Here is a 9382-nt window from a genome sequence, read left to right as displayed (position 1 = left end):
GGTTTACCCTTCAACAAAGGATCCTCCACATCAGCCTGTAAAAAGCCCTTTATAACATAGCATATAGTGCCAATTCCCGTGCCTAACTTTAGATGCCAGACTTATACCTTTTGAAAGCTGGTGTAAATGCTGGCACCCAAGTTCGGCACACTGAGACAATATTCTATACTATGCATTCAACTTTTCAGAACAACTCTGACACGCTCATGGCTATATAGAAAGTTAGGTACTATTAGGAAAGGAATGGAAAATAAAAATGAGGATGTTATAATGCCTTTGTATCGCACCATAGTGTGACTGCACCTTGAATACTGTGTGCAGTTCTGGTCACCGCATCTCAAAAAAGATATAATCGCTTGTTTACTCTTTTTCCAAAAATACTAGGACTAGGGGGCACAAATGAAGCTACAAAGTAGTAAATTTAAAATGAATCGGAGAAAACATTTCTTAACACAGCATGTAATTAAACTCTGGAATTTGTTGCCAGAGAATGTGGTAAATGTAGTTAGCTTAGCGGGGTTTCAAGAAAGGTTTGGCTAGCTTCCTAAAAAAAAAGTTCATAAGCCATTATTAAAATAGACTTGGGAAAATCCACTACTTATTTCTGGGATAAGCAGCATAAAATACATTGTACTGTTTTGGGATCTTGCCAGGTACTTGTGACCTGGATTGGACACTGTTGGAAACAGGATATTGGGCTTGATAAACCTTTGGTCTGTCCCAGTATGGCAACACTTATGTACTTATGATGGGCAGAGCAGAAGTGAGCCATGGGTGCGTAGGATATTCTTTGTAAACATAAACATCTGCAGGAGATTTTATCACAACAAAATATCCATTATGAACATTTGAGAAAAATCTTCTGTAAATGATAAGAAAAGTTTGATGCAAGATCAAGTCAGAGCATAGGTCTCCTCAAACTGAGCTGTATGGATGAAACAGAAGTAGCTTCACAAGATAACTGCAGCAAACTTAAAATTGCTCTCTAGACAAGTGGTCAGCAATGGGGCACTTTTTTCCCTCCGCACATTGCAATGTTGGGACCGAGTCACTTTTGTATAAATGGACTTAACTGTGAAAACTAATACAACAGTAGCATTTAGAAGTTGCTGTCCTTAACAGCTCTCACATTAGCAAACTGAAAAGCAAAGCTGCACTTGTAATGTCCGGACAGATATTTTATGTGCTGTCTTCTTCAGAAAACAGTTTCCAAGCTCAGACCCTACACTATATCATCCAGTTTTGCAAATAAAGCTGAGCAGCACAAACAGATTATCATAATAGGTCCCAGGGCTTAAAGGCTGCTAACCACAAACCACTGTTAATAACCTTGAATCATGCTGCACAACTGAAACAAGCGACTTACTGCATGCTATGATCAGGAACTTAGCTAAAAGTCCCCTTAGCTTAGATAAAGTCCCTTCCATATCATATGGAGTGACTCACAGTGAGTCACTCCAAATGATTTGAGGCTTGCAGATCCAGAAACTCCTGAAGTTTTCCTGGAGTTTCAGACCTTCTGGTGGTATTATTTAAAACAACAGTCATCTGCACTGGATATTGAAGCCCTTATTGTGCTCTAACTTCCGAATTCTGTACATGGTGCCCAAATTTGGCTGTGCTGCCGAGATGTGTACTCAAATTGATTGGTTAATGAGCTTCAGTAGTTGGAGAACAAGGCCAGTGCCGGGCAGACTTCTTTGGTCTGTACTCTGATTGTGACTGGAGTGGACTTTCATGTCAGCTTCAGTAGTTAGAGAATAAGGCCTAGTGCCAGGGAGACCTCTATGATCTGTGCCCTTAAAATGGCAAGGATAAATCAAGATCAAGCATGCATATGTAGTATCACATCATACCTTATGCCAGTGGTTTCCAAACCTAGTCCTGGAGGCACCCCAGCCAGTCAGGTTTTCGGGATATCCAAAATGAATAGAGAACAGAAAGTGGGAGAGCGACCAAGGGTATCAGAAACTGGAGGATGTTCTTAAAATGAAAGTTTATTAAGGGTTTCGAAGACTCGACACAACGTCGTGTTTCGGCCATCAGGCCTGCATCAGGAGTCTGCTGTGCAGGGTGGTCCAGAAAAATGACAATGAGAGATTCTTTGAAGATGTCACAACAGTCTCTTACACAAAAGATGACTGGATAATGATATAATTGATTCTTCAACAATGGTATAGTAGTCTTGAAAAAGACTGTTTGGATGATAATCGCGTGGTCTCGTCGAACCGCTGCACGCGCTGCTAGATAATTATCATTATCCAGTCATCTTTTGTGTAAGAGACTGTTGTGACATCTTCAAAGAATCTCTCATTGTCATTTTTCTGGACCACTCTGCACAGCAGACTCCTGATGCAGGCCTGACGGCCGAAACACGACGTTGTGTCGAGTCTTCGAAACCCTTAATAAACTTTCATTTTAAGAACATCCTCCAGTTTCTGATATCCTTGGTCGCTCTCCCACTTTCTGTTCTCTGTTGTCTTTACCGTGGGGCGTTTGAGTTCTCCGCTTGCCAGCGGATTTTCTCTCACATTTACCCTTCTATCCAAAATGAATATTCATGAAAGAGATCTGCATGCAGTGCAGGCAGTTCATGCAAATATTTCTCATGAATATTCATTGTGGATGTCCTTAAAAACCTGACTGGCTGGGGTACCTCCAGGACCAGGTTTGGGGACCACTGCCTTATGCTATGAGTTTATCTTGTTGGGCAGATTGGATGGACCGTACAGTCTTTATCTGCCATCATCTACCATGTTAATCATCAACAATTGGATGCCAACAACCAATTATTGATACTAATTGGCATTCATTCAAATTTGTGTACATATCTGTCTGCATGCTATTCTACAAGGCATGTTGCCTAACTCTACTAGCACGTAACTCAAACAAAGGCTTGCTTTCTTTGCCACTGCAGCACACTGAGCACAGGGTTTCAAAGTATCGTCAACGATGATTCCTAGATCCTTTTCCTGGTCGATGACTCCTAACATGGAACCTTGCATCACATAGCTATAGTTCAGGTTCCTCTTTCCCACATGAATGACGAGTTATGGTGGGAATAGGGGGGTTTATTTATTCCCTATGTTTTCTTCTGACACTGGCATGTAAGCTATTTCTCTTTGGTATGTTGAAGACTGAATGAATTGTTGTATTCCATTCAAGCATTTTGTACATACACCTCCTTATGACCTTTATGGTTTTTAGAGTGTCCTCATTGCAAATCTTAATGTACTAAAAGTAATATCCTGATATACCCATGGCTAACAGCAGTATCCTATTAAGAGTATAAAAAAAGTTATGCAGTATCTCAAAAAAGCCAATCCTGATATAATATTGTTACAGGAAACATCTTCCTGACTCTAGAACTTTTTAAATTAAGGATAAATGGGCCTAATCTCCAATTTCATCACCCGTGTTTGGTAGAAAAAAATGAAGTTACAATACATTTGAATTTTAAATTAGATGTTAAAATCATAGAGACCTGCAATGGCAATTTGTTTTCTTATTTTATTTCAGATCAGGGGTCAGAAAGTTCAAATGCTTAATGTTTATGCACCCAATACTGATACTCCTAGACCTTTTAATGTGCTGTTGGAACATAAGAACATAACAGTTGCCCTACTGAGTCAGATCAAAGGTCCATCTAGCCCAGTATCCTGTTTCCAACAGTGGCCAGTCCCAAAAAAAGTGGTAAAATTCCATGTTACTTAATCCAAGGAAAAACAGTAGCTTTCCCAGGTCTACTTTAAAAATTGTTTATGAACTTTTCCTCCAGCTACATTAACTGCTTTTACCACTTGTTTCAGCCTGTGTTGAGTGAAACAATATTTTCTGCAATTTGTTTTAAATGTACTACTATAAAACTTCGTGGAATGCCCTTAGCCTTTGTACTTTTTGGAAGAGTAAATAATCAATTGGCATTTACACCATTCTACCCCATTCAGGATTCTACAGACCTTTATCATCTCCCCTCAACCATTTCTTCTCCAAGTTGAAGAGCCCTAACCTCCAGTGGCGTACCAAGGGGGGGCGGTGGGGGTGGTCTGCCTGTTCCGGGGCAGACTCAGAGGGAGCAGTGAACACATGCGAATTGTGAAATCGGACTGAGACAGGGCAACAGGCGCGCCGCGGCACCCCCCCCCCAGCGGCGTGCACCCGGGGGGTGTCATTTCGCCGGGGGGGGGGGAAGAGGTGGCATTTCGCCAGGAGGGGGGTCGTGCTGCACCCGGGGGGCGCATCGGCGATCCGCCCCAGGTGTCAACTAGGGTCGGAACGCCACTGCTAACCTCTTTAGCTTTTCTTCATATAAGAGTAATTCCATCTGCTTAATCATTTTAGTTGTCCTTCTCTGTACCTTTTCCAGTTCCACTATATCTTTTTTGAGGTGTGGCGACTAGAACTGCATACAAAGCTCACGGTGCAGTCTATAATTCTCTTGTCCCTTTCCAAGTAATTCTTAGCGTTCTCTTTGTTTTATTCTAGACACTGAGCAGAAGAATTCACCTAAATCCTTTCCCTCTGTGCTGACTCCTAATATGGAACCTAGCATCATACAGCCTTTATTTGTGTTGTTCTTCCCAATGTGCATCACTTTGTACTTCTCCACACTTAAATATCATCTTCCATTTGGATGCCCAATCTTTCAGTCTCTCAAGGTCCTCCTGCATGCAATCTAACAACTTTGAATAGTTTTGTGTCATCTGCAAATTTTCTCATCTCACTTATCATTCGCATTTTCAGATCATTTATAAGTATGTTAAAAGGCACCGATTCCAGTACAGATCCTAGCAGCACTCCACGAGTCAATTTCCTCCATTTAGAGAACTGTTCATTTAACTCTACCTTCTGTTTTCTATTTTTTAACCAGTTCCCAAACCACAACAGAACTGTGCCTCCTATTCCATAGCTTTTCAATTTATTGCTAGGAGTCTCTCATAAGGAACTTTGTCAAAAGCTTTCAAACTCCAACTCTTGCTGAGCTTGCAATCAAGATATTTGCATGCTGGTCCATATGTTATGTTCTTCTCCATTTTCTAAGCTTTCTGGACAGAAGTCTGGAAAATATCCAGTCTATTCTATGCATATCTATGGACCACTCCGATGCTATTATTATTTTTAAATCCTATGTGTTAAAAAGGTCAGTCTTGAAAACCCATTCACAAATTTTGTATATTTTGTTGTCAATTGAACTGAAAGGCATTTTAAGAAATTGGAAGATCCGTCATGCATTGAATACACATTTCTAATGGCAATCTGTGTTGCACATTCAAAAGCTTGAACAGGTGGCGGCAATACAACCAGATCTTGATAGGGTTTGGCAGCAAATATGGGCTGGGACTGAATAGCAACTCATAGTGGTTACAAATTTCCTTATTTTTCACCTTAAGTAGAGGAGTGTGGTAGCCATGTTAGTCCACTCTTAAGGTTATCAATAGAAATCAAACAAAATAAAACATGTAAAAGAAAATAAGATGATACCTTTTTTATTGGACATAACTTAATACATTTCTTGATTAGCTTTCGAAGGTTGCCCTTCTTCCTCAGATCGGAAATAAGCAAATGTGCTAGCTGACAGTGTATATAAGTGAATATACACTGTCAGCTAGCACATTTGCTTATTTCCGATCTGAGGAAGAAGGGCAACCTTCGAAAACTAATCAAGAAATGTATTAAGTTATGTCCAATAAAAAAGGTATCATCTTATTTTCTTTTCCATGTTTTATTTTGTTTGATTTCTATTGATAACCTTATTTTTCACTAATCAGTAACCATGTTACTTTTCCAAGAGGCTATCGGGCTCATTTTCAAAGCACTTAGATTTACAAAGTTCCATAGGTTACTCACGGAACTTTTAAGTCTAAGTGATATGAAAATACACTTTGGACCCCTTTTACTAAGACACGTGTCTACGCGCACCAAACGCACGCCAAAATGGAGTTACTGCCCAACTACTGTGTGGCTCTTGTGGTAATTTCATTTTTAGTGTGCGTCCGATACGCGCATCTGAAAAATATTTTTTATTTCCAGATGCGCATAATGGACATGTGCCAAGAGACATTTGACACACATAGGTCATTACCACCCGGATTCTTTACCACTAGGTCAATGGCTGGCAGTAAGGTCCCAGACCCAAAATGAACGTGCGGAATTTTGATTTTGCCGCACATCCATTTTCGTCAAAAAAGTGGCCTTTTTACAGGCACGCTGAAAAATGGACTAGCACGCGCCCAAAACCCGTGCCTACCCTACCGCAAGCCATTTTTCAACGCGCCTTTGTAAATTGACCCCTTTATCACTTAACTTTTGTTGTCAGTGTTTGTCTATTTGTTTGTTGGTCACACTGATTATTTATTTTATTTATATATTAGGACTTACTATACCACCTTTGCTAACTCGCAGATCAAAGAGGTAAAAAGGAAAAGATCTACAAATGTTGACAGTAGTGAAGCACACAAGGCTATTCTAGGTTGTTCTAGTTTCCAAAATTTGACCTACAGTGGAGCAAATGACAAATATTGCACCGAACGGAAATCCTTATGCAGAAAACCAAATGAAATCATTTTTAATTGCACGGAAACAGCTGTAGATGATTCATGCAACTGTCACACACTAAACTCACTCACCTGTATACACTAAAATGAAATGCAAACCAACAGGCTTCGCTGATTATGGGGAGGAGTCAGAAATAAATAGTCATGCAGCCTAGGGGATGTTTAGCTGATGAGCAACAAGGAGCAAAGAAATAAATCAGCACTAGTCATAACAAAGTGCTCAGACAGAAAACAACTCACACACGTATCTTGAACTGGGCTTCCTCTATGACTGGCCCGGAGACCAATGGAGGCCCCTGGAGACCTCTAGGGTGGACCCATCATCCTGGGGTTTTGATCTACTCTCTACCCAAGCTTCTGATAGAGAGGGAGAAGTGGATGGGGGGAAGACCTGCATCCTTAAATAGACAAAGAGAATGCATTTGGAAATACTAAACACCTTCAGCATATCCTCAATGAAAAACTTGAAAGCAGTCTGGTTGGGATGACTGCCATTGACACATTCTGATCAGTGGTGGCAGAGCCCCACATGGGAACATATTTGGTGGCTCTCCTTCAGCTCATTTGGATTCAAAGTGGCCTTGACTTAAAAATTAGTGACGATCATTACTCTATGACATATGTGTTTGGTAATGGAGATGTACCAACAATTTCCAAATAAATTCATCCAGCATTTCAATGATTCTGGGGAAAAATCTGATGCTTCATTGAATTGGTTGAGCTTTACAGCTTAGATTTTTAATTTCACTGTTTTTTGTTTGTTTGTTTTTGCATCTGCTTCAGAATTAAGAAAAATCTAAAGCAGACTTCATCAGAATTGGCAGATCATCTTTTTCTTTCAAAGTCGAAATTATTCTTTTTTTATGATGGGAAGATGCGGTTTCAAATTTTGGCAATTTCTGAAATTCTTCTGTTTTGAGTTCAGCCTTGTATTGTTTACAACAAATCTTTGCCCCCAGGTTTACGTGAATTCTTCATATTGTACCACTTTTCATAAAATTGCCCTGGATAAAGCAGAACGACAGTAAATGTTGTCAAGTCAAAATTAATGAACAATTTTTGTCACCTGACTCCAGCCAAAATGCTCTGTTATGCTCATTGTCATCTTGGGCAAGTTACTTAGAATAGGATTCAGTGAACGTCGCCGAAAGTTAGGTGCGGGCAATTTGCACCAAGCACTCTTCATAGAAAGTGATTAGCGCCTGCTGAAACCTGGCGTAAATGCTGGCACTTAATTCCCTGGAGATGAGCGTACTAATAACAGTATTCTATAACATCGCACCTAACTTCTGGAATGCCCCCTGACCCACCCATGCCCCTCATATGGTCATGCTTCTCCTATGGTCATGCCCCTTTTGAGTTGCGCACCGGGGGAGGGAATTTTACTAAGGCGCACTAGCGCTTTTAGCGCATGCTAAAAATAGGCACATGCTAAACGCTAGAGATGCAAATGTATTCCTATGGGTGTCTCTAGTGTTTAGCGCATGCCTATTTTTAGCGCACGCTAAAAATGCTAGTGCGCCTTAGTAAAAGACCCCCTGGGAAAATTATTTGTGGATATTATGGAATAGCAACTAGGGCAGATCCACAAGCAAATCCAAACAGCTGCCAATTAACTACAATTATTGATTGTTAGCAACTTGTTACAGCCTTTTTAATTAACTGATCTGCGCATGGATCTGCCCAGTGCGCAAATTTGGGCAATTTATATAGAATCTGGAGATACATCCTCCATAGTCTTAGGTAAAAGCTCGAAGGGTGATTCTATAACTGGGTAGCTGCAGTTATACGCCACTTACACATGTAAATATATTGAAAAATAGCCATTCTATAAGGGCATGTTTAGTATTCAAACACGCTCTCAGAGCGCCTCGTTTTCTGTGAGGTTATGGAAGTATGTGTGTAATTTCAAGTGATTAAAAATCCACTCACCTGGAAAGGTAGGAGCTGATATTGAGCTGGCTGTAGTTAATGATTGTAAGGTGACGACTACTGTGGACTCAATGGCAGGCCTAATGTAAAAATCAGCACCGGTCTGTGACCACTCCTGGAAGTTATTTAAGGGCTGGCAGACACTCAGCAGCACCAGTACCCAGATAAGTATCAAGGCAAGTTAGGACAGCTATTTCTGTGACCCTACTTGCCAAATATTACCTGGGCACCAACACAATGAGTATCAGGGGTGCCCTGGGTCAATTTCTGGATAGTGCTGCACTGGTCTTCCCAGATTTTCAACTTAAGTTCTGCTGAAAATCCAGGGATCACCAGGTCAGTGAGAGATAACGGGGTAGGAGCCTCTGCTAATCGGTTATCTCCTGCTGAATATCAATATCAACCCCGGAATATTCTAGTACGTGGATTTTGTAGGTTAGCTCTATTTTCACCTGTATAAAAGGTTCCTAAGACTTTTAAATTTTAGTCCAATAAACAAATAGGCCCTGAAAATCATACCACTTGACTTTTTGAGGCATAGAAATATTTTAATGAGATTTTGGTCTCTGGAAACAGAAGATAAAGGAAGGCCATTTTTGGGAAGTGTAAAAATAGATATTGAGTAATGTAGGCTATTTGCTTCTTTCTGTAGTAAATTAGGACAATGAATATTCAGAATGCTTTACAAATATCCGGAGTCATGCAGTGAAATTCTAGTAACACTTGGTAATCTTCAGAAGTTTAAGAATGTGGACAGCAATCTTTGATACCCAGTTTTTAGGCTTCTTCTGAGTTCTGAAAAATTTATCCTGTAGCGATCACATGACCAGCTTCATGGATACAACATCTAGCAAAACTATTCTTTGATGACTCATCCATAAAATATTATTGTCAAT

The sequence above is a fragment of the Microcaecilia unicolor genome, chromosome 2 (genome assembly GCF_901765095.1).
Source record: "Microcaecilia unicolor chromosome 2, aMicUni1.1, whole genome shotgun sequence".
Taxonomy (NCBI): domain Eukaryota; kingdom Metazoa; phylum Chordata; class Amphibia; order Gymnophiona; family Siphonopidae; genus Microcaecilia; species Microcaecilia unicolor.
Note: the sequence above shows the minus strand (reverse complement) of the source record.